Source organism: Pongo pygmaeus, chromosome X (genome assembly GCF_028885625.2).
Source record: "Pongo pygmaeus isolate AG05252 chromosome X, NHGRI_mPonPyg2-v2.0_pri, whole genome shotgun sequence".
Classification (NCBI taxonomy): Eukaryota; Metazoa; Chordata; class Mammalia; order Primates; family Hominidae; genus Pongo; species Pongo pygmaeus.
This window is the reverse complement of record NC_072396.2, coordinates 104215483-104242443: the sequence shown is the minus strand read 5'-3', so window position 1 is coordinate 104242443 and position 26961 is coordinate 104215483.

Sequence of the window (26961 nt, the reverse complement as noted above, 5' to 3'; positions counted from 1 at the left end):
TATGGATTTTGAGATATTTGTACCATCAGTGATTTTGATCATTATAACACAATTGACATATTATTTGTATTGTTTTTTACTTATTTATAGACAAGGATAGTGTGAATTTAGATGCTTGGATGATATGCATTTATACTTGGTATATATAAAATATTGTTATCCCTCCTGTATTTTATCATCTTCAAAAATATTATGTTCCATGATTTGTTGAATTTTTCAAAATTGCCCTATGCTTTCAAGGTAAATTTTTCCATTTCCAGAGTTCAATATGGATTTTACAGCCAATCATGGATTTGGGCACTGGTAGAATCAAACTATTTTGAACCAATAGTTCCCTGGACAGCTAGCAAGAGTAGTTGTAATACTGATATGTGTGTACAGGGTACTGGGATGCAGTGTCTACTCTAGAGGCTACTCTGTAGCCAGCTACAGCTAAAGGTTGTTTTTTTTTTTTTTCTTCCCTAAGAGGGGACATTGTTTGGTCCATTTCTCAGAATTCCTTTTTGTTTTTTGTTTTCTTTCTTCTGATATCCTTTAAACCAGAAAAACAAAACATCTAAAACATTTAACCATTTTACCTGTGGGCAAATTACTCTGACTCAAAGCTGTTATGAGAAAATATACATTTTTAAGAAGACCATAAGCTTGTTTTAAGATGGAGGATTTTGGTTTTGGTAAAGACTCTTCATAGAGCAAATGCTGTTTTGTGTTGGCGATCTTCATAGTGCCTGGCCAAATGAGAATTTGACTGCTCTTCACTGTAGTGTTTTCTACCTAGAGTTCAGGCTTGGCCTGCAATCAGGTGCTATGTGCTTCCATTTGGCAGATGCATCTGAAGCCTTCAACATTTCAGAGAACTTTGGAGTTTAAGGGAAGCAACAAATTTCATTAAATCACCTCTTATTTGGTTTCTCTTTCCACTTCGTCTCAATTAATGTCCTGGGAGTTTGTGGGATTGTCCCCGATTCGATTCTCTAATTTTTTTTTTCCCAGTAAGCAGCAGGACTCCCTCAGGTGCCCTCTGAGGGTTCTACTCCCAAGTTTCCTCAGTGAATTCTCAGATGAGACTGTGACAGATGCCCACAGAAGCCCTTACATAGGGGAAGACGAGGTGCCTCTTCACACCTCTCTGCAGTTTCACACTTGCACACGGATGCTTCCTTGAACACCCGCGCCCCATCTGTTCTTACATCAGTCCCATAAAACTAGATATCATTATTAATAGCACGTTTCCCCTGAATTTTTTATTGGAAAGTTACTTACAAGTTGCTGAAACTTACAAGTTCCCTTTCTCAGGTAGATTGGGTGAGAACTAGAGAAAATAATGCAGATATTGGTTTCTCTGGACTTTGATCTCAGAGATGCATTCATGTATAATAATACACTCTCAATTATACTAGCCTTCTAAGAGGGTGATAAATGTGAGGAATGGAGAATAGTACTTGAGGATCTTGTGCTGTTTGTACTCAGAGAGGTGCCTGCTGGGTTACTTTGGGGTATATTCGATGGGCCTGAGCCATTGTTACCAAGTTCCCCGCAGGGAAAGTCAAGGCATCCTGGGATGTCTAGGTGTGGTTGGGGCCTTGGAGGCTAATGGACTGAGCCAGTGTATGCTTCTTGCATTCAGTTCTGCAGTGATCATGAGGCTTAATAGATTGTGAGGCTTTTGGACTTGTAACTTGGACCCTTTACCAGCATGAAAATAAATACAGGCAATGCCACATGCAGTATGCTGAATGTGGCCATTAATCCACCTGCACTTCTAAGTCAAGTTTCTATAGTATTGTTTCTGTGCCTTTTGAGTCTTCAGAAACAGCCACTGACTTGTTTTCTCTGTCTTGACTCTGTTCTCAACTCTGTCCCCATCCCCACAAATAGCCCCATTTCATCAGGTTTCCCGGGAGTTTCACTTTTCTCCTGAAACACCTTCAAACACTTTTCTCCTTAATGTACTCTTCTTGATTTAAAAAAAAAAAATACAGAATACCTTATATATAATAATAATTCTAAAAAAGGATTTACTTTGATAAGTTGGTGTTTTGCTTAACCATACATTGCTGGACTTAAATGTTGAACAACTTCATTAAAAACTACTAAATTGAGTATATTCTTCCTCCTGCCCCAACTATTCCAGTTACTTATTCCTCTTTTCCCCTTTGCTCTTTTTCCACCTGATCCTCTGGCTCCCTTCCCTTTCTTATAGTCTTTAGCTAACTCTTTTCCACACTTTTTTTCTGGTTCTCTTTATTTCAAAAAATCAAACTTGTTTGACCAAGTTCTGAGTCAGCAAGTTTGTAAAGCAAAAGATAATTTTATCTCTTTTACCTGAATTCTTTTGCTAATGTTCCCCTATTTAGAAATCTTTCAAACTCTTTCTTAACGTCTATTATTTTACATTTGTACTTTTTAGGGTATCAGCGTATTTTGACACATTTTCCATGGTGGGATTTCCATTGAACTATTGGTCTCTCCTCAGGGCCCTTATGTTGCCTCTCTGCATTTCTTTCTTTCTTTTCTTTTCCTGCAGTTTAACAGGAAACCTGAACAGGAAACCAAACCTAAGAATTCAGAGTGCTTTGTGCTCTCTTCATGCCTTCAATCTTTTCCTTTGTTTGACTATGAAAGTTTAGGCCCTTTTCAACTAAATACAGGGCCAGATTTCAAATGACATGTTCAAGCCTGAAGGGAATGAGCAGTCCCTAAAAGGTAGTAGAACCAACTAATCTCCCACATTTTGTATGAGTAATGTTGCTATAGATAATGTTTTGTGTATCCAAAGGTGAAGGTGCACTGAAGAGAAATCATCTGCTTTTGACATTGAAACAAACTCAGCAGAAAAGAAACTCCTCTTCTAATTTCAATGGTAGTCCAGTGATTTTTAAACCTGTTTTGACTTGTGATGGGCTGGTTTTTTAAAATATGACTGGTTCACTAATAAAGGATAGAGTATCTTATAATGAGATAGAAGCGTCTTGGGCATAAGTGTGTGGGTTTCAGAGTCACCATAGGTTTGGTGTTCAAATCCTAACTGGGCAATTTGATAGTTGTATAACATTGGGAAAGCGAGTTACCTATCTTCTCTCAGTCTCAGTTTCCTCATCTATAACATAGGAATTAATTATAGCACCTCACCTCATCAGGTTGAGAATTACATGTAAGTGGAAGCATGCAAGTGCATATGTGTGGCATATAAAAATACGTGTTATATGTCATGTTTATGATAATTTTATAGTTTCCTCATAGAGGTAACAATGTGTCATAATGCAATTAAAATGTGCTGAAAAATGTACTGAAATTTGTAACTGAAGTTACAATTCAGATTTTAGTATGATGTGTCCTCCTTGTGGGTGGCTGGTTGCCTATGTAACAGATATCTTCCATCTGAAGCTTCTTACCCCATGATCTTGGGCTTGTTAGCTCAGTATGCTTTCCAGATGCTAATTCCCAGACTGTAATCCCTGTTAGATTTTATTCACTTTCTATGGGTTAGCAGAGCCTTCTCTCTCATCCCCAGCTTCCTTGTACATATATGGAAGACCTAGCATTGACAATTATTTCTAGGTGATCTGCAGCATTCTTCTTGCTTTGAGGAATTATTTAGGGAGCCTGAAGAGCCTAACAATGTCAATTGCTGCTTTTAAGTTTGTACTCAAGCCAACATTTTCTCATTATGATGCATTTCTAATATACTTCGTAAGAAAATGAATCAGATTTGGATCAGAATAACCATCATTATGGAAATAGTTTATTAAGAAATACGTACTGTGATGGTCTTGACTAGTTTTCAGCTTGGAGATAAGGTGCTAAAACCCTAGGCAGCCTCTTGGCGATAGCCCCACACCCTTCAGGTATTGAAACTATAGAAATTTCTGCGTCTTCAGGGGCACTTTCTTGCCCTTTTGATGTTTGTCAATGGGACTTTAGATTAATTGGCTCTGACAAAGCATGTTAGTGGGCAACCAAAAAGGGATTCCTTTATTAGAATTCCAGATTGCTCTTTTGCTTCTTTTGGCTCAAAATAGCATCTAGATGTACTTGGTTCTATTTGAGATGGGTTGTTTCTATCTGTCTGTCTATCTATCTATCTATCTATCTATCTATCTATCTATCTATCTAATCTATCTAATCTGTGTATCTTGTACCATAGCACCTCTCAAATTTTAACGTGCATGGAGATGAAGCGGTGCCTGAGATTTTTGCATTTCGAACAAGATCCCAGGTTATTCTGATGTTGCTGCTTGAGTGTAACAGACAACTGTGATGCCCCATCCGTATTTCTTGACACTCATCTCAATACATACATACTGGAGACTGCTTATACCCTTGACTATCTGCCTAAGGATTTTTTTTTTTTTTTTTTTTTTTTGCCTTTGGGAGAACTTGTCCTGGATGCAAAGCAAGCCTGAAGTGCCAGAGAATTAATGGCCCTGGAAACATCCTTAAACCAATGTCTGAGGGGAATTTTGTGAGTAAATATTGTAGTTCCTTGGTCCTCAGTTGGAATAAATTTCTCCAGAGTCCCACACTAAGATTGAGCTCTTGTTGCCCTTTTGTACTGGCTTCTTTCCCTTCCTTGCCTCACTTCCCCACTTTTCTGTAGGTATTTCCTGGATCAGCTCCCAAAAAACATTGGTCTTGAGTTTTATCTCAGGATCTGTTATTGGGGGAACCCAAACCAAGAACTTTGCTAAATATATTTTTCTAATTTGGTTAGCCTGTTTACTTGAGAGATACACCCTTTACCTCAAACACTACTATATTTGTCTTGATACGTCAAATTATGTTAATTGATGATTCATAGGTTTGACCTTCAAATGTCCAAAGATAAGGCTTCATATTAAGAAACATTATAAGGAATCTCTGTGTTGGCATTCACTAGTTCTAGAAATTCCATAGAAACATACTAATATTGGCTTTCAGTATTTGGTACAAGTCCAATCAGCTTCATGATATCAGCTTAGGAAGAATTATTTGGAAAGAATGTTTAAATGCAAATGAATTATTAATTTTGCATACCCAAACTCAGTGTGTTTCATGTCAACAGGGATACTCATGAATTGAGTAAATTGCACACATTGGAAAAATAAAATCATAAATGAGTCTTTAAGGGTAACCCTTGGCCAGCTGGACTGTGACTCACAAAGGTGACTTTTGTACTAAAAATCCCATCTGAGTTCCAATTTAGTACTCAATTTCACTAAAATCACTAACAGTGCAATTGCATAGCATCTTCCCCAAACCGCTTCTTTAGTCTAATAGGAGTTTGATAATTAAACATTAACATTTTGCAGAGGCGGTCTCCCACTTTGCCCATATTTGAAGTTTGCTGAGGTTTTCTACAGCACTGAGAGTTGAAGGTGGTAGATTACCGAGCTTTGGATGCACAACCAGACTTATTTTATCAAAGGTTACCTAAAGAGGTAAGTGCTCAGTTGTCTGTTTTGACCATCAATGCTAATATGTGGTGAAATTGTGTGGACCCCTTTAAACACTGTTTATGGCAAAACTATAGCTAAAGTTGTCATGAGAAGCCTTTAGCTTTGTGTAACACTTTCTCATTTTTCAAAGTGCTTTCTTTCTTTTATATCATCTGATGTAAAATACCTTTATATTTTAAATATTCAATTAAAAATTCATTCTATTTTGAAGTTAACAAAATAGATTTGTCTTAGTCTGGGCAGCTATTGCTATTGCAAAATATCTTAGACTGGGTAGCTTATTAACAACAGAAATTTATTCTCATAGTTCTAGTGGTTGTGAAATACAAGATCAAGTTTCCAGCAGATTCAGTATCTGGTGAAGGCCTGCTTTCTGACTCTTAGACAGTGTCTTTTTGCTGTGTACTCACATGGTGGAAGTGGTGAGAGGTGTTTCTCTTGGGCCTCTTTTATAAGGGCACTAATCCTATTCATGAGGGTTCTGCCTTTATGATCAAATCACCTCCCAAAGGCCCAACCTCCTAATGTCATCACCTTGGGGATTAGGATGTCAACACATGAATTTTGGGAGGACACAAACATTCAGACCATAGCATTTTTCCCCTGAGCCCCCAAAATTCATATCTGTCTCACATGCAAAATACATTTATTTCATTCCAATAGCACATGCAAAATACATTTATTTCATTCCAATAGCACCCAAAGTCTTAACTTATTCTGACATCAACTCAAAAGTCTAAAGTTCAAAGTCTCATCTAAATATAATTTAAATCAGGTATGAATGAGACTCAAGGTATGATTTATCCTGAGGCAAATTATTCTCCAGCTGTGAACCTGTGAAATCAAATGTATTATGTGCTTCCAAAATGCAATGATAGGACAAACACAGGCTAGACATTCTTATTCCAAAAGGAAGAAATAGGGAAGAAAGGAGTGGCAAATCCCAAACAAATCCAAAATCTTAAGGCTCATGAATAATCTTTGGCTCAGTATTCTGCCCTCCAGGCCCATTGCAGTGGAGGTCCTGCCTTCCAGACCCACTGAGTCGGCTGTCCTGCCTCTGCAACATTGCAAGGCAGAGATTGGGTTCCCAAGGCTCTAGGCAACCTTGACCCTATGGCACTGCTGGGCAAAGCCCATGCTATAGCTCTCACATGTTGGAGTTGCCGGCATGTAGCTCTAGAAGTCTGGAATTGCAGGTGTGACTCTGCCTTCATGGATCTATTGGGCATTGCCCTAGTGAGGGATCTCTGTGGTGGCTTTGCCCCTGTGTTTGTTCTCTACCTGGGTCCTGTGGCTCTCTGGAGGCAGCCCTGCCCGTACGGTTTTGCTGGGTACAAGTACACATTGACCCAGGCCTACTAGAGTCACATCTAGGGCAGCCAAGGAATAAGGCAACTGAGTAAGAAGGGTGGACCTTACCATCTGAAGCAGCTTAAACCCTTCCTTTGATGTAATTTTGCCCCCTAGACCCTGGCACTCTGGGCCTATGGTGGAGAAGAAGCCCTGATGATCTCTGACATGTCTTTTGGGTCATTCTTCTATTGTCTTAGACAATAGGTCCTGGCTTTTGTTTAGATGGCTGACTAATAATCCCATTGTCTTGATGAATAGTACTTGACTTCCGTTGAGATGTTCAATTCATATGAATCTCCTTATCAAATAGTCTCTTGGCTGCCCCTTTGTTCTTTCCTGAACAGGTTTTCTCATTTTTTCCAATATGAATCAGCTGCAAAATCTCCAGATTTTTAAATTTTGCTCTCCTTTTGATGAACAATTATATCTTTAAGTCATTTCTCTCTTCTCTAATTTTACTACAAGCAGTCAAGAAGAGCCAAACCATGCTTTCAACACTTTGCTTAGAAATTTCTTCAGCCAAATATCTACTTTCATCATTCACAAATTCTATCTTCCACAAAACACTAGGACACTAACACAATTCAGCCAAGTACTTTTCTACTTAATAACAAGGGTGGCCTTTCCTCCTTTGTCCAATAACATGTTCCTTTTTTTCTGTCTGAGACCTCCTCAGAATGGCCTCGTCAGAAATTGTCCATATTTCTTCCAGTAATCTTGCTCACAACCAGTTACACATTCTCTAAGAGGCTGAGGCTTTCTCTACAGCTGTCCTCTTTTCCTTCTGAGCCCTCACCGGAATTATTCTTAACAACAATGTAAGCTTTTTCTAGCATGAACCTCAAAATTCTTCCAGCTCCTACCCATTACCTGGATTCAAATCCTCTTCCACATTTTTAGGTATTTGTTACATACAATATCATTCTTACTTCCTGGTACCAATTTCCTGTCTTAGTCCTTTAGGCTACTTTAGCAAAATACTATACATTGGATGGCTTACAAACAACAGACATTTATTTCTCACAGTTTCAGAGGCTAAGAAGTCCAGCAGATTTTATGTATGGTGAGTACCTAATCTGCCAGCAGATTTAGTGTATGGTGAGTACCTGCTTCCTCATAGGTAGCACCTTCTGTGTTTTTACATGATGGAAGGAATAAGGTGGGGGAGATGTCTCTCTAAGGCTTCTTTTATAAGGGCACTAATCCCATTCATGAGGGCTCCTCCATTATTATCTAATCATTTCTCTAAAAACCATACCTCCTAATACCATTACTTTGGGTGTTATGGTTTCAACATGTGAATTCTGGGGAGACACAAACATTCAGATCATAGCAGAATGAATGGTTAGTTTGAAACAGTCCCTTCTCCCCATACTGCAACAGTAAGTTGAGGCCTCAGGATAGGAAGATTAATGAGGCATCAGGGACAAAACCAAGGACCATGCTTAAACTTTGATTTAGGCTTCTCTCCTGGCTGTCATTCATCTAATTTCATGCAAACCTGGTTGAAAAAAACCCTAGTAACTTTGATGAGAGCCTATTCCTAACCCCACCCCCACCCTCTAACTCTCAACCACTGTGGTGGCTCCAATATTTCTATCCAGGAAATAAAAAGCAATTATATATTTGGTATGTTTCTAGAAAATTTGCCTTGAAAGTGTAACAGTATACTCTTTTTACTTAGGTTGTATGTTACATCAATTAAATTTTTCCAAGTATTCCAAAGACATCTTATTCAAATAATATGAAATCTTCTTCTTATTATTATTATCTATTTTTATTTGAAATGTCTTGGGGAAAGGCTTGTTCCAGCCACCTCTGTGGTGACCTTATGATCAACCTCAAGCCTTAATTAGTTTGCTAGAAGCTGTTTTGCATTATAGATCCATGTATGGATGGACAAAGTTGTTAATCCCTTGATTTCTGCTTCCTGTAAAGTTGGATGCTGCTGTTTTTTGAGTGATTGTGTTAACACCCTACCAAGTATGCATCCCTCCATTCCCCTTTTTCATCAATTTTTTTTTTGTTAAAAGGAGCAGCTTTTAAAAGATTATTCTGAGCCTCCCTGTTTATTGTGTTCTTAGGCTGACCTACTGTTAAGCTTTTTATAAAAGAACACACATTTTCAGAAAGCCCATAAAGGAGCCTCTTCCAGGTCCATGTGCACGTCTTCCTTACACCACCAGCTACAGAATTTGATGAATATTGTGTGAATTGAAATGAGAGGTGTATCTTTCTTTCATTGATTCTTAGGACATATTCAACAGGGTCCGATTACATAAGGAGAGTGACTGCTTAATTAATTGCCCTGTTACCTACAGCAGATGCTTATATTTATTTGGAATACTAATACAGGTAATACAATTTACCAGTATATTGCAGAGAGGGCTATAACCAGTAATACTGGTAAAGAAGAGTGGTGAAATCTTTACTCTACATATCTTTATGATATCCATAAATCCCAATGAATGGTTTATGTGAGAATTTTGATTTCAACTTGCCTTCAGTACCAACCAACAATATAGAAATTTAGTATACTGAGAGACAGTGGTGCAAGGGATTTCCCCCTACTCTCTTATGTAGATGGAAGAACAAACACTAAGGAAGAACACATTATTAAAAGACCAACTTATGTATCACACATCCAGAGCTTAATACTCCTTGCCAAAATGCCAGATCATTTCCTGTAGGTTAGAAATCTCATTGAATAAATAGTTTTCTTTCATATCTGTCTTATCATTTAGAGATCCAGGTCTGTTGCCAGACACATTTTGAAGAATATCTCTGTGTTTAAAATTAGTTTTTAAATCCCCACAACAACCAAAAGAAAAACCACATGAGTTATCAGCTTAGAACTTCATCTATGTGGAAACTAGGTGTTATTCTGGCTACACTTTTCCAATCATCTTGAAAAGAGGAAGAGAAGAGTATGCACTGACAACCACATTTTTTGGTTTCCCCCAAGGAAGATCTGTCATTTTCTGTACCCTAAGAGTCAGTGGAGGAGCCATTCATTTGCTTTTTCTTATATAGTATCATGATTCCTTTTATCCTCCCTATAGGTAACTGCAACTTCCTCCAATAAGAAGCTATTAATTAGATATGGTTTAAAGGATAAAAACAACAAATTAATTTGAAATAGGATTGGGAGGGGGAGACTGAGGGAAAGCTGTACCTTCCTGGAATGACGGTAATAAACAATATGGTCCTTGTTTTTGACAGAGTTCAGAGGAGATCAGAGCAGGGCTTGATCAAGGGCAGTGACCTTGTGTGAGTGCCAAGAAATGTGCTCCAAGTTGATGAATTACCATGGTTTTATATAACATCACAGATTTGTCAGAATTTGATCATTTACCACTCTAAGAATCAAACAAACCACCACCACAACAAACAGCCCCTTTGAAAGCAAGGATGTTGTTGACAGTATGAACAGGTGCAAGAAGGGCAAAGTCTTTCAGCAGCTCCATTCCTTATAGCAACCAAACAGATGCATTTTCTATTCAAGACCTCCTCTATTCCTTTGTGTTCTTCTGGCCAGTTCTGGGACTGGTTAATAAGATGAATGATTACACTCTAACATTTTAATGGAATCCTGTCAGCAATGTAATAAAGACTCCTCTGTTACAGAAAGTGAGGTAACAGCTTGGGATGCTTTATTTCATGATCAGTGTTCCTTCAAAAAAATCAGAATAAATTAAAAACAAAACCCAACAATCGAAATACCTGAGAAATACCTGGAAGAAGAAAGATTTAAATACTCTAGACTGTTTCTGTTTTGAAAGAAGGGGAGGGAATGGGGGAGTCATGAACAAATATGATTAACAATTGAGGGAGGGCACAGTGATACCTTTATGCTTTTTCCTGTGATGTGGGAATAAAAGAATGTTTTGTAAAATTAAACAGCAACCATCCTGAAGAAAAGCTCAAACCTGATCCTTTTCCATGAGTCACATGAAATAAATGAGGGCATTTATGTTACCAGGCATGTCAACACATTTTATTTTCTTTCAGTAAGTTTTCCTTAGGTAAATTAAATGCTATGAGCAGGTAGAGTAACTGGGCTAAACTTACCAGGGTCATTAATCTTCATGCTTCAAGATGGTCAATTCATCCTTGAAGTGGTCAAACTGGACAATTTCCCCAGTGAATGCTATGCTGTCTAGAAATATTTCTTTCCCATTAGGCACTTTAACAATGCTATATTTTCTACATTGCATTATTCACAGCTTGAAATTATTATATGTTTTTGTTTACTCTCTTGTTGTCCATGTCTGCTAGACTGTAAACTCTATGAAATTGTGGATCACATCACTGGGATTTACTCTTGATTCCTCAACACATACTAGGCTCTCAATAAGTATTCACTGAAAGCTTGAATGAATGATTCAGTGACCACTATACATGGTGACACAAGACTACCATTACATTATGTTGCAGTAAAATATAGCTAGTTTCTTTATCACCTTTTAGCCACATCTGCTCAAAATATCCTGAAATCTTTTAGTAAGAGGCAGAAAAAAGTACTTAACACCTACACAAGTGCATCTTGGAATTAATAAAGTATGGTGAGGGAGCCGTTATCACACCTCTTACAATCATATTTTCACCTGTCTTGTGTGTCGGCAACTGGAGGCTGGTAGGCAGTATTTACCAATGAAGAAAACTCATCAGCACCAAACTTGCTTTGGGAAATCTGCTTTGCACCTTTAAAATATTTTAAAAAGAGACACACATCTGCATTGGTTCATTCGATATAATTCTCCTTCACTGGGCCAGGTTCAACAAAAGGGTAATGGGGAGATTTTTTTGTTCTTTGAATTTCAGTGATTAAACAATCATTTCTATTGTCTGCTTTTGAGTTTTAACAAACATTGTAGCTACAGCCATAATTACTAGATTTTGTTTTTGTTCTGCTGAACCATTTTTTATTGAAGAATGCCAACCACAGGCAAGATTACATACAAACACTGAATTTAAATAAAATAGCTCTAGAGTTCAGTAGACAAAAGAAAAACATTAATATTGAAAAAAATGAGGCAACTGGGTTTCCCCTTGGCATTTGCATTTTGACACTCACATTCTCATTCTAAAATCATGCAAAGTTATCATTGTCTCACATGTGTTAATATGAGAGCTACTTGATTTCTCAATGAACTTTTTTTTATTTTATTTTATTTTATTTTGAGACTGTTGCCCAGGCTGGAGTGCAATGGTGCCATCTCGGCTCACTGCAACCTCTGCCTCCCGGGTTCAAGTGATTCTCCTGCCTCAGCCTCCTGAGTAGCTGGGATTACAGGCGCCCCACCATGCCTGGCTAATTTTTGTATTTTTAGTAGAGATGGGGTTTTGCCAGGCTGGTCTCGATCTCCCGACCTCAGGTGATCCACTTGCCTTGGCTTCCCAACGTGCTGGAGTTACAGGTGTGAGCCACCCTGCCTGGCCTCAATGAACAGTTATAATGATCCACTTTGATTCTGTTTCATTACAGGAAAAATTAAGAGCATTTTGTTGTGCCTGCTCACTCTCGTAATTTCCTCCTCCTGCTTTTATTTCAAATGCCAAAAATGTGTGCCTATCTATTCTGACATCAACTAGAATAGGACTGGATTACATACGCAAACACAGTGGCCTCAGTTTTTCTCTTTACCTTAGGGGAACCCTAAGATTTTCTTTGAAGCTGCTGATGGGATACAACTTGCTCTCTGCCCCATCTATGCCCCTTTTACTGAATGTACAAGGTAGAATAATTTGACAGAATTGGGAGACTGTATGATAACTGATAACTACTGTTTATTAGTTGCTTACTATGTGCCAAACAGCCAAACATTGGATGATCAGTTTGCATAAAACATCTCATTTAAAGTGCAGGTGAATTTATGAGGTAGATACTATTACTATATTTATAGATGAGGAAACTGAGGTTAGCAAGGTAAAATGAGTTGACCAAGGTCACAGTCAACAAATGGTGGAGCCAGGATTGAAATTCAAACTTATTGCCAAAGCTTGGGCCTCTAACCACTATGATATACTGCAAGTATGGCTTTTATATGTGCTGGGAAGTAATACCTAGAAGTATATCTTAGTAGCAGTTCCATAAGTGGACCTTACCAATATAGATTTTAAACAGAAGGCCCTTTCATCATCACCTCTAGCTGACTGCCCAGATGCAGGTTATTCAGCTGTATAAACATATGGGTTCAACTTTTGACTTGATACTCCTTAAGTAATTCAGCCTAGAAACTCCCTCCATAGCTTTATAATAGTGTATTCACCAACCATCAAGGGAAGAATCAGGCACAATATGCTCTTATTGAATAAGTATTCTATACAAACTGAGATGTGGTACAGAATGTGGAGTGCTAATGTTTACATTTAGATAGCTAAAACAGGTGCTTACGTGCACAAATGCCTATTTCAGAGGCCTGTGAGAGACTGTCGTTGGACCTGCATGCCTAAAATCGGAAAAGATTATGGATATGTTCATGGGTTCATCTGTAATAAAAGTTGTATGGTGCCAGGTAGCAAAAAAGGCATGTCAGGCAATTACGGGAGCTAACTTTAAAAAACACATAAGAAGCATTGCTCAATTTTTATAAAGCATGTTGATACAATCAGAGCATTAAATCATCAAGAAGCATCACTACAAGGGTTCAAGTTCAGGAAAGGGCTTGTTTTTGTTTTTGTTTTTGTCAGAAGATGAGGAGTCCCAATGAAGGAGACTGAAAAGGGACTAGTATTGGTGTTCTTTGGGAGGAGAAAAGTAGAAAAGATAGGAGTGAAGTATTAGATCAGTTTTCCTCAATTTAAGTGGGAAAAATGCTATAAGTTTACTGTGCTGCACTGTTCTTGACGTCTCTGTGTTACCAGGAAGTGCAGGAATCCTCAGTTCTTAGTCTTGGAGAAAGAATTCTACCAAGCAGCTGATTTAGCCAAAGAAGAGAACTTATTGAAGGAAAATAGAGAGCAGAGAGCTTATTTAGAGAGACAGTACACTCTCAAAATATAAAGCAGAGTGGACCCCTGAAAGGGAGTGAGCCAGCAGCACCCTGAGAATTCTTCCTTGAGTTTTTAAGATGTTGGGTTTGTCTTGGAGTTCCTGCCTCTGTCTTAAGTCTCTGCCTTTTTTCTTCGTCTAGTTTTCTGGCTCCTGCCTTAAGTCTCTGCCTTTTCCTGGCCTAGTTCCCACCCCAGGGTTGTGGGACCCTCTTTTACTATTAGTTGTTGCACATGCGTGGGCCTGGTGTTGGCTATGAATTGCACCTATGTATTTCTTAGAAATTTCCTCCTTTGCCCTCTTTCTTTTATCATCATGCATCTAGCTACACTCTGACAGGTTAACTGAAGACTGAATGATTACTGGGCATCTTAATGGGCATTCCTTCCTGCATAGGTATTTCCCTTCCGCTCTACTTATAACTAGCATGCATGTTTTGGGTGATCTCTGGGGTGTGAGATTTTCTAGGCTTTCCTCCCCAAAGGGGCTCTCTTCTCCTGCTCACAACTGGCTGTCTGCCTACTCTAACATCTGTGGGTGAATAGAGAGGCACTATACCATAGTGAATAAGAATGTCTGGGTGGGATTGGGGAAAAAATGTGGGATCTGGAAGCAGAGTGCCTCAGATTAAATCCTAGTTCTGTCATTTACTAGCTGTGTGACCTTGGGCAAATTACTTTACATTTCTATACTTAAATTTCCTAATCTGTAAAATTCTAACATCAATAGTATCTATCTTGTAGGGCTGTTATAATAATTATATTATGAATCATGGCAAAGTCTAGCACACAATAAAAGCTTAATAAGGGCTAGCCATTTCTATTTTATGTGTTTGGCATGATGCTGTCCATGTGTTTGTATCATTGTTAGCCCTAGTAATGTGTTTTGATGAGAATTCCTTGAGGGCTGGGCCTGGATGTCTTGTCTATTATAGCAAAATGCACTTTTCGTGAACTTTCTTTGAGCTTTGGTGAATGGGTTTTATTTGCCAGGAGGGTGAGGACAGAGTTGACTGAGCTTCAAAAGAAGTTTGACTATTAACATAGAGATTTTCAAGTCAGAAAGCCTTGGGGTTCTTTTGTGGTTGTTTACTTTTTTAAGTACCTCAAAAAAAAAATCCCTACTTCCCTTCTTCTCTCCACACTCTGATACCCCCCCCACTTCAGCCCAGGGTGTATTTTCCTTATACATCTGCAAACATTGAATGGGGTTTGGGAAGTGGCAACAGGGAGACAGAGCAGCAGGCCAAGCCGAGCCCACGATGTTGGATGTTGGCAGGGAGCCATGATGGCATTGATGACTTCTGCACTAGAGGAAAGCTCCAGTTTCTCTCACTGTTTGATGGCTTTTTGGATGGTTGAAAAATAAAACTCAATCTGTCATGTAACTAGCTGCATTTGTTTTAACTGATTAATTCCACACTCTGTGCTAACCAAATTCTTTATATTAAGTTTACTGTTCATTCCAGATGTTAGTCCTGAAAACAAATAATTTCCTTTGCAGTGGAAGTCCAATCCAGAAAATGGAAATAAAATATTGGTCTGATATGATGCTAATAAGTCAGCCTAGGGGCCTGATATACCTGATATCTAGCAATTGTAATGATAAAAATGTGTAGCAAGTAGTGTCTAGAGTTGTTTAAAGTAGTTGAATGAGAGGCTGAGAGCTCAGCGTTGTTTGATTTTATTATTTATTTATTTATTTTTTTGGAGACAGAGTCTTGCTCTGTCACCCAGGCTAAAGGGCAGTGGTGCAATCTCGGCTCACTGCAACCTCCGTCTCCCAAGTTCAAGGAATTCTTCATGCCTCTGCCTCCCAAGTAGCTGGGATTATAGGCGCTTGCCACCACACCTGGCTAATTTTTGTATTTTTAGTAGAGACAGGGTTTCGCTATGTTGCCCAGGCTGGTCTCGAACTTCTGAGATCAAGCAATCCATCTGCCTTGGCCACCCAAAGTGCTGGGATTACAGGTATGAGCAATCATGCCTGGCCAGTTGTTTGATTTTATGGATAGAGATGCTGACATTTAAAGCTTGTAGTTCCAAAGGTGACTTAGCCTGATAAATGCATGTTGCTTTACTTGTATTCAAAGCTAACATGTTAGGTTAGTTTGGAGGCTCCTGTCCAGGGTTGGGGGAGAGTTGCAGATATGGTCAGGCCTTTTGATTGAGACTGTTTTCCAAGATTCAAATGCTCCTGTCTGCATCCCAGCTCATTAAAAATGGAATTAATCCATGGATTCCCAAGTTATTATTGACTGGATACTGAATAGCTATCAGCAACAAACTAGCCGGGTTATATTAGAACAAAGAAAAAGAAACACTTTTATGTAGCTATATTGTGCTTTATAAAAAAGCCCAATCATCTTTTTTATAAAGCATAACATCAGGAAACCATACTTACCTTAATGTTTAACAGAGGTTCCCAATGAACAGTTTAAAAAATTACATTCATGATTTGTTTCTTCAGTAAAATGTTGATATTTTCGTATCTTTCAAACCCAACATGCTTTATTTTTCTAAAATATTTAGAAGGCTTATGAAGCAATTTGTGTGCGTGGTTAAAAAGCACCAGAAATAACCACAAAAAGCCACCCTCAGATTGATAAAAGCCCCATTCCTATACCAGATTTTGGGAAATAAGATTGCTATGTGCCCGTGATTCAAATTTTGGGACTAATATTCCACCCACGTGGGTGTAACTAGAGGCCGGAGGCACTAGGTATATTGTTGGGCCTGTCTGGTCCTTTTGGAATGCTGGTTGTTTCAAGAATCACCTGGTTTCACAATTGCTTTAACCCCAAAAACCAAATGCTTTTGAGAATTAGCCTGAATATAGTCTATCCTGGAGAAATTATTATTTTCTTAGTATCCCGTATACCCAGGATGCTGGGTCTTTATGCAGTGGTAGCAAAGTATTTTGGAGCATATGAAGATAGTGGTGTGTCAGGAGCAAATTGGTAACATTCCAATCTAATGTAGGTTTCATACATGACTATCAGATAAATCTGTTTTCTTATAGCACTTAACGTTATCTAATACTGTATATTTGTTTATTGATTTATTATCTTTCTTACTCTCTAGTTTTTAAGTCCCATGAGGGTAAGGGACACTGTATGTTTTGTGCTCCATTGCTATTTTTTTTAACCATCCAACTGTGTTTAGAACATAGTAGGTATTCATTAAATATTTATAAAAATAAATAATGAACTGCTTTATAGCAAAGTTTCCCTAAAGAGCTGCCTTCCTAAACATCTTTGGACAAGACTCTATACTCAAATCAATATTTACCTAAAATATCTCAATTGTAGCTCATTTACAATTTAGTTTCTGATTATTTCAGCCCCTGTCACATTGGGGTGACTCCTATATGATGGACTAGTATGCCTATTTGTTGAACAACAATCTCTAAGCAACAATCATATGAGTTGAGCATCTCCTTTTGAACATTGCCTTCAATGAATCAAATAGCAAAGGGAATATTATTTCTTCAGGTCCTCACCATAACTTTAGTGTTAGCTATATTCTGTAGCTTAATCACACATGTGATTAAACAAGTCATGGTTCTGAGTGCTTGTGACTGTCCTTATAGGACAAAAGTTTTCTATCAATGAGATTACTAAGTTATTTGTTCAGTTAATTAACTAATTATCAGCATTATTTTCTGTGTATTTTTAAAATAATTTTCCCATGTCCTTCTGACAGTTTTAGACAGAGTAATCTGTCTAAAACAGAAATCAGATCGTCACTTCTCTTAAAAAAGCCATCATTTTGGCTTTCCACCATCTACAAAATAAAGCTTCAAATTCTTCGCATGGCATATGTGCTAGAAAATTTCCATTTGCTTCTGCATATTTACTTTCTCTCCTGTTCTGTGCCTAGAGAGGCTGACCCCATATGGACTGCATGAATAGACTCTCTTGCCCTCTGGCTTCCAGTAGGGTTTGGCCAATGGGAGGTGTCAGCAGGAGACTGGAGAGGGTGCTGAGAATGTAGCTGGGATATTTATTCTTCAGTTTCCTCTGTGACAGGTTGCTGTAAGTTGGCTGCATCCTTTTATGAATGTTGCAACACCTATAGGCCCTTTTCTTCAATGTTTAAGGGTAGTAACCACTTAATATTATTTGCCCCAGAGTACTGTGACCATATTACCTTACATGACAAAAGAGACTTTACAGAAGTGATTAAGTTAAAGATCTTGAAATTGGGAGATTATACTGTATTATTATTTTCCTAGATTATTTGACTGGGTACAAGGTAATCACAAGGGTGATTATGAGAGGGACTCAGGAGATCAGAGTGAGTAGTAGGAAAAGTGATTACAGAAGCAAGAGGTTGGAATGCAGATGGCCTCTAGAAACTAGAAAAGACAAGGAAACTGATTCTCTTTTAGGTTCTCCAGAAGGAATCCAGGTCTATCAGTACCTTGATTTTAGCTCAGTGAAACCCAGACTCATGACTTTCAGAACTACAGGATAATAAATTTGCGTTGTTTTAAACCACTAAGTTTGTGATAAATTGTTACAGCAGCAATAGGTAACAAATTATGTACGGTTGTCCTCATTATGCATCCAGCACAGTGAAACATGGTATGGGATAGAAATGCTCTTTCTCCTTATGTCTAGATATGCACTACCTACTCATCATTCCAGTTCTAATTCAAATACCACCTCCTTTAGGAAGCCTTTGTTATCCTACATATAGTTACCACTTCTCAATTTGGCTAGTATTTTACTAAAAGATTTTTATGGTTCTGATGGCTTCTTACTTTGTTATAGTTATTTGTGTGTTTCCTGAGAGTGAGAGTTACATTTTATAAATCTTGTACTCCATACATCCCCTGCCACTAATCCAGGCATTGTGCCTTGCACATAAGAAATGCCTAGTAAATATTAGCTGAATGAGTGTTTGGTTAGAAGTAAAATTAACCAAGAACGTAATAAGAATAAACATCCTGAATTGGGCTATGAAGTTGTCATTTCATCTTAATTATGGATATTATATTTGTATCTGTTTTATGGTTTTTTGTAGGCAGATTTGAATTCCCACTTGGAGGAATTGTGCACTTCACAAGAGGTGTCATCTTATCTTTTATACAGACAGAGTACATGAACACCAGGGGGAGTTTCATTAGTGCATTAGAAAGGTAGGGTGGACCCTCTCTTACCAGCTCTATTTGACTGCAGCCCTTCTGATTTCCTCCTAGGTAGTCCAGTTCTGCACCATGATTAAGTGATTGCCAAAGGAGGGATGTACAAATATGTTAATGAATATTGATTAAGTGCTTAGTGTATGCGAGGCAAAATATTATAAACATTTTTATAGATTGGTTAATGCAGAGCTGTGTAAAGCACAAAAGTTGCCCTTGAAAAGCGATGAGTTCACGTCCTTTGTAGGGACATGGATGAAATTGGAAATCATCATTCTCAGTAAACTATCACAAGAACAAAAAACCAAACACCGCATATTCTCACTCATAGGTGGGAATTGAACAATGAGAACACATGGACACAGGAAGGGGAACATCACACTCTGGGGACTGTTGTGGGGTGGGGGGAGGGGGGAGGGATAGCATTGGGAGATATACCTAATGCTAGATGACAGGTTGGTGGGTGCAGCGCACCAGCATGGCACATGTATACATATGTAACTTACCTGCACATTGCGCACATGTACCATAAAACCTAAAGTATAATAATAATAATAATAATAATAATAATAAAAAAAAAAAAAAAAAAACTTAAAAAAAAAAAAAAAAAAAAGAAAAGCTTACAGTCCAAGTGAGGGCACAAAGTTTGGTTAACTTTACCTCAACATTTATCTCTTGATTAATGTGCTTCTCTACAATAGGGTCATTTAGAAATTCTTTCTCCTCTTGCTTTCTGTGGTAGCAAACAAATTAAAATTTTATGTTTCCAAAAATTCTTACCCTCAATATAGCTAGCATGATGAGTACTGAGATGTTTTAATAAAAACCTGTTTCCTTAAAAATAGATGAAGGCTCTAGACCTACATAATAAATCTTTACTTGCTAAAGCTGGTTTCTGTTGTGTTTTTGGTGGTTTGGGGACTTCTAGTGAAACAAAGCCAGGGAGGGGGACATTTATTCTAATTTACAGCCTGCAACAGCTGTTCTAAAAAGAAGATGGCAGTGAAGTATATAAGACCTTTGGTACAGAGTTTTCATTGATTAGCTTCGATTTTACACCGACCATTCCTTTTTGTGACTTTAAGTTCTTCTGAAGGTTAATTACAACATTGCAAGGCAACAGAACTTAGTTCACAGAGCCAAGAGAAAGCCCCCCTATCCCATGAAATGGGTCTCTACACAAAGGCGATTGGTTACTATGTTTCGGGTATCAATGAGATGTCTATCCTGTCACATTGATAGAATAGTCAACTTTAAGTAATGTTCCAAGTGCAGGGGTGAAAAAATAAGGAAGGTGAAGCCTGGAGAAAATGTGCAAGTTTTGTGAAAGATGATGAAGAAGATGATGATGATGACGATGATGTTTTTTGTGTGCTGTTATGTATAAGGCACTAGGCAAGGCATAATAGGCAAGGCAAAGGTGAATGGAACCTCGCCTGCAAGAAAGGCCTTGCAATATAGCTGAATCCAAAAATAATAAAACAATAAATGACAGTATAGAAAATCATATGCAGGATGCCAAATGAGAATTGTTCCTCTATATTGTAAGCTTAAGTATATATAGCTATATGCCTGATCTTGGGTCTTGAATCTACCCAAGGCTTTCCTTCTTCACTTTCAACATCGCTATACTTCTCTTTTGAAGTCATCTTGATTTGGATTTTCTGGATATGGAAAAAGTACCAAGGCAGCTTCCCAGGGTGGAAGTGAGAAAAACAAGAAGTAGGTAAATGTGCCCCCTGAAAGCCATATTTTAGGGAAGGGCTTAGGCTTTTAGGGATAAATACACAGTGTTGAATAGTCCAGTACGGATCTATGGATAATCCACTTTCCCCTGCCACCTCAGAATATCTGCGTGGGTATTCTCTTTTGTGTCTTTGCCTTTTCCACTTATTTTTTCCCTATGGTTGCCAATAAAAAGGTACTGGGTTTGAAATCTTGTCAAATTCATGATCCTTTTTTACTGTCAGTGATTTAATAATTTGTATTGTAGAATTTCAGAATGTATCAGTGGCTAATCATTTATTTGTTCTTCAACTTATATTTATCCATGTCTAATGTATACTAGGCAATGTGCTAGGAACTGCATATAAACTGAATAGAACAGGTACTATTCCTGCCCTGAAGGAGCTTACATTCTAATAACCAGTAGATATATTTTAAAAATAGATTCAAAAATAAATGCATGATTACAAATTGTGATAAGTTCTATGAAGGACAAGTTATGCTTTGAAGGAGAGTAATGATGGGGATTGTGGTGCCACTTTAGATAGGTTTATTAGGAAAGGTCAATCTGGGGAAGTGATATTTCACCTGAGATCTGTTACAAAGGAACTTGCTATAAAGAAAGCGTAACTGGGCTAGGAGTATTTCAGGCAGAGAAAACAGCCTATGTTGAACCTCTGAGGTGGGAACAGATGGTCATAGTCTAGGACCTGAATGAAGCAAGGGCACTGTGACTGGACCAAGAGAGTGAGGTTTTATAGAAGGGCTAATCAAATAGGCAAGGGCCAGATCACATAGGCTCTGATAAACATAAAAATGTGAATTTTGTCCTAAATACAAAGAGAAGCCATTGAAGTATTTTAAGCAGAGGCATGACATGATTTATGTTTTAAAGGCATCAGTTTACTTGTTGTACAAAGAATTTAGTGTGAGGGGGAAAAAAAGAGAAAGATAATTTAAGAGTACTATAAGATGATGGGGACTTGAACTAGAATGGTGGCAGGGAAGGAGTGGCCAATTTGAGAGAAGCAGTTACAACATCTTTGTGAGAAAATTATATACTATATTCTCACTTATTTGGGAAGCTCAGAAAGAGAACATTTGAGGATAGATTAGCTTGATATATCATTTCATAGCATGCTATATGAATACTCCTATGTATTAAGAACTGTGGCAAAGTTGAGTGAAACTCCAGGACACTCAACTCAGTGTTTGCTTTGATTTGCTGGGTAGGTGTACTGATATGCACGTGTATATCTTCTGAGAATCCACTGATGTCGGAGGATTTTGAATCTATTTACTGGATAGTGATAAATAGTGGTAATAAGAATTATTTTCAACTTGGATGGTTTTCTTTTAAAGGTTTCTTGATTAAGTCATTAAAAAAATTTTTTATTTTTCCATAAGTCATTGGGGTACAGGTGGTATTCGGTTGCATAAGTTCTTTAGTGGTGATTTGTGAGATTTTGGTGCGCCCATCACCTGAGCAGTATACACTGCACTCTATTTATAGTCTTTTATCCCTCACCCCCATTCTACCCTTTCCCCCAAGTCCCCAAAGTCCATCGTATCATTCTTATGCCTTTGCATTCTCATAGCTTAGCTCCCACATATCAGTGAGAACATACAATGTTTGGTTTTCCATTCCTGAGTTACTTTACTTAGCATAATAGTCTCCAATCTTATCCAGATAGCTGCAAAGGCCATTAATTCATTCCTTTTTATGACTGAGTAGTATTCCATCAAATAAATATACCACAGTTTCTTTATCCACTCATTGATTGATGGGCATTTGGGTTGGTTCCATGATCTTGCAATTGCAAACTGTGCTGCTATAAACATGCATGTGCAAGTATCTTTTTCAAATAATGACTTATTTTCCTCTGGGTAGATACCCAGTAGCAGGATTGCTGGATCCAATGGTAGTTCTACTTTTCGTTCTTTAAGGAATCTCCACACTGTTTTCCATAGTGGTTGTACTAGTTTACATCCTCACCAGCAGTGTAGAAGTGTTCCCTGTTCACTGCATGCATGCCAACATCTACTGTTTTTTGATTTTTTGATTTTGGCCATTCTTGCAGGCATAAGGTGTTATTGCATTGTGGTTTTGATTTGCATTTCCCTGATCATTAGTGATGTTGAGCATTTTTTCATATGTTTGTTGGCCATTTATATATCTTCTTTTGACAATTGCCTATTTATGTCCTTAGCCCACATTTTGATGGGATTGGTTTTTTTTTTTTTTTTTTTTTTCCTACTGATTTGTTTGAGTTCATTGTAAATTCTGGATGTTAGTCCTTTGTCAGATGTGTAGATTGTAAAGATTTTCTCCCACTCTGGGTTGTCTGTTTACTCTGCTGATTGTTCTTTTTGCTGTGCAAAAGCTGTTTAGTTTAATTAAGTTGCAACTATTTATCTTTGTTTTCATAGCACGTGCCTTTGGGTTCTTGGTCATGAAATCCTTGTCTAAGCTAATTTCTAGAAGGGGTTTTCCAACATTATCTTCTCGAACTTTTATAGTTTCAGGTCTTAGATTTAAGTCCTTAATCTATCTTGAGCTGATTTTTGTATAAGCTGAGAGATGAGGATCCAGCTTCATTCTCCTACATGTGGCTAGCCAATTATCCCAGCACCATTTGTTGAAAAGGGTGTCCTTTCCCCACTTTAGGTTTTCGTTTGTTTTGTCGAAGGTAAGTTGGCTGTAAAGTATTTGGGTTTATTTCCAGCTTCTCTATTCTGTTCCATTGGTCTATGTGCATATTTTTATACCAGTACCATGCTGTTTTGGTGACTATGGCCTTATAGCATAGTTTGAAATCAGGTAGTGTGATGCCTCTAGGTTTGTTCTGTTTGCTTAGTCCTGCTTTGGCTGTATGGGCTCTTTTTCGGTTCCATATAAATTTTATAATTCTTTTTTCTAATTCTGTGAAGAATGATGGTGGTATTTTGGTGGGGATTGCATTCAATTTTTAGATTGCTTTTGGCAGTATGGTCAATTTCACCATATTGATTCTACTTATCCATGAGCATGGGATGTGTGTATTAGTCAGGGTTCTCTAGAGGGACAGAACTATTAGGAGATATATATATATATATATATATATATATATATATATAGAGAGAGAGAGAGAGAGAGAGAGAGAGCCTTCCTTTTTTCTATATATATATATAGACTTCTATATATTATATGTATTATATATTATATATAATATATTCATTATATACTATATGTATATTATATATATATATAAGTTTATTAAGTATTAACTTACATGAGCACAAGGTCCTACAATAGGCTGTCTGCAAGCTAAGGAGCAAGGAGAGCCAGTCCAAATCCCAAAACTGAAGAACTTGGAGTTCAATGTTCAAGGGCAGGAAGCATCCAGCATGGGAGAAAGATGTAGGCTGGGAGGCTAGGCCAGTCCTTTTCATGGGTTTCTGCTTGCTTTATATTTGCTGGTAGCTGATTAGATTGTGCCTACCAGATTAAGGGTGGGTCTGCCTTCCCCAGCCCACTGACTCAAATGTTAATCTCTTTTGGTTACATCTTCACAGACACAACCAGGACCAATACTTTGTATCCTTTAATCCAATCAAGTTGACACTCAGTATTAACCATCACAATGTGTTTCCATTTGTTTGTGTCCTCTATGATTTCTTTCAGCAGTGTTTTGTAGTTTTCCTTGTAGAGGTCTTTTGCTTCCTTGGTTATTTATATTCCTAAGTATTTTATTTTTTTGTGGCTATTGTAAAAAGGGGTTGAGTTCTTGATTTGATTCTCTGTTTGGTTGCTGTTGGTGTATGGAAGAGCTACCAATTTGTGTACATTAATCTTGTATCTGGAAACTTTGCTGAATTCTTTTATCAGTTTTGGGAGCTTTCTGGAGGAGCCTTTAGGGTTTTTAAGGTAAATGATCATATCATCAGCAAACAGTGACAGTTTGACTTCCTCTTTACTGATTTGGATATCCTTTATTTTTTTCTCTTGTCTGATTGCTTTAGCTAGGACTTCCAGTACTATGTTGAAAAGGAGTAGTGAGAGTGGACGTCCTTGTCTTGTTCCAGTTCTCAGAGGGAATGCTTTTAACTTCTCCCCATTCAGTATAACATTGGCTGTGGGTTTGTCATAGACAGCTCTTATTACCTTGAGGTATGTCGCTTCTGTGCCAATTTTGCTGTGGCATTTAATTCTAAAGGATGGTGGATTTTGTCAAATTTTTTTTTTTCTGCATTTATTGAGATGATCATGTGATTTTTGTTTTTAATCCTGTTTATGTGGTGTATCACATTTATTGACTTGTGTACATTAAACCATCCCTGCATCCCTGGTATGAAACTTACTAGATCATGGTGGATTATCTTTTTGATATTATGTTGTTGGATTTGGTTAGCTAGCATTTTGTTACGGATTTTAGCGTCTATGTTCATCAAGGATATCAATCTGTAGTTTTCTTTTTTGGTTATGCCCTTTCTTGGTTTTGGTATTAGGGTGATGCTGGCTTCATAGAATGAATTAGGGAGAGTTCCTTCTTTCTCTGTCTTGTGGAATAGTGTCAAAGGGATTGGTACCAACTCTTCTTTGAAAGTCTGGTAGAATTCTTCTGTGAATCCTTCTGGTCCTGGACTTTTTTTTGTTGGTAATTTAAAAATTACCATTTCAATCTTGCTGCTTGTTATTGGTCTCTTCAGGGTATCTAATTCTTCCTGATTTGAGCTAGGAGGGTTGTATTTTTCCAGAAATTTATCCATCTATTCTAGGTTTTCTAGTTTATGTGCATAAAGGTGTTCATAGTAGCCTTAAATGATCTTTTTGTATTTCAGTGGTGTCTCCTGTTTTGTTTTTTAATGAAGTTCTTTAGATTTTCTCTCTTCTTTTCTTGGTAAATCTTGCTAATGGTCTATGAATTTTATTTATCTTTTCAAAGAACCAGTTTTTTGTTTCATTTATCTTTTGTATTGTTTTTTATTGTATCGATTTCATTTAGTTCTGATCTGATCTTGGTTATTTCTTTTTTTCTGTTATGTTTGGGTTTGGTTTGTTATTGTTTCTCTAGTTCCTTGAGGTGTGACCTTAGAATGTCAGTTTGTGCTCTTTCAGTCTTTTTGATGTAGGGGTTTAGGTCTATGAACTTTCCTATTAGCACCGCCTTTGCTGTATACCAGAGGTTTTGGTAGGTTGTGTCATTATTGTTGTTCAGTTTGAACAATTTTTTAATTTCCATCTTGATTTCGTTTTTGTCCCAGTGCTCATTCAGGAGCAGGTTATTTAATTTCCATGTATTTGCATGGTTTCGAAGGTTCATTTTTGAGTTAATTTCCAGTTTTATTCCACTGTGGTCTGAGAGAGTGCTTGATATAATTTCAATTTTCTTAAATTTATTGAGGCTCATTTCATGGCCTATTATATTGTCTATCTTGGAGAAAGTTCCATGGGATGTTTAATAGAATGTGTATTCTGCAGTTGTTGGATGAAATGTTCTGTATATATCTGTTAAGTCAATTTGTTCCAAGGTATAGTTTAAGTTTATTGTTTCTTTGTTGACTTTCTGCCTTGATAACCTGTCTTGTGCTGTCAGTGGAATATTGAAGTGACCCACTATTATTGTGTTGCTGTCTATCTAATTTCTTAGGTCTATTAGTAATTGTTTTATAAATTTGTGAGCTCCAGTGTTAGGTGCACATATGTTTAGAATTGTGATATTTTCCTGTTGGACAAGGCCTTTTACCATTATATAACATCCCTCTCTGTCTCTTTTAACTGCCGTTATTTTAAAGTTTGTTTTGTCTGATACAAGAATAGCTAAGTTATTTTTAATGTTTGATAATCACCCAATTAACTGCCTACAAATACTCAAATTTTACTAAGCACCGCTGGAAGCATAGAAAAAGGTGTAACATATTGTTCTGGCTGTGTAACAAACTATCCTCAAAATAGTGGCTTACAACAATAACAGTCATTCATTTTGTTCATAAATATAAGAATTGCTTGGATTCAGCTAGGGAGTTTTTGCTCAGTTCTCTGGTTTTATCAGATATGTGGCCATAGTCAGATGATGAATGGAGTTGGGGTATCTCAAAGATAACTGTATGCCATGGGTTATTCTGGGAAGATTCAAACAGCTGGTCATAGGAGCAGTCGGGGCACCCCAGGCATGTCCCTCTATTTCTGTGTAGCTTTTCCATGTGGTCTTTCCACATGGTGGTTTAAGGGTGGCTAGACTTCTTACATGGTAGCTAAAGACTCCTGGTGTAATGTCCCATGAGAAAGCTGCAGAAACCTAGTCTCAGAAGTCACCTCTG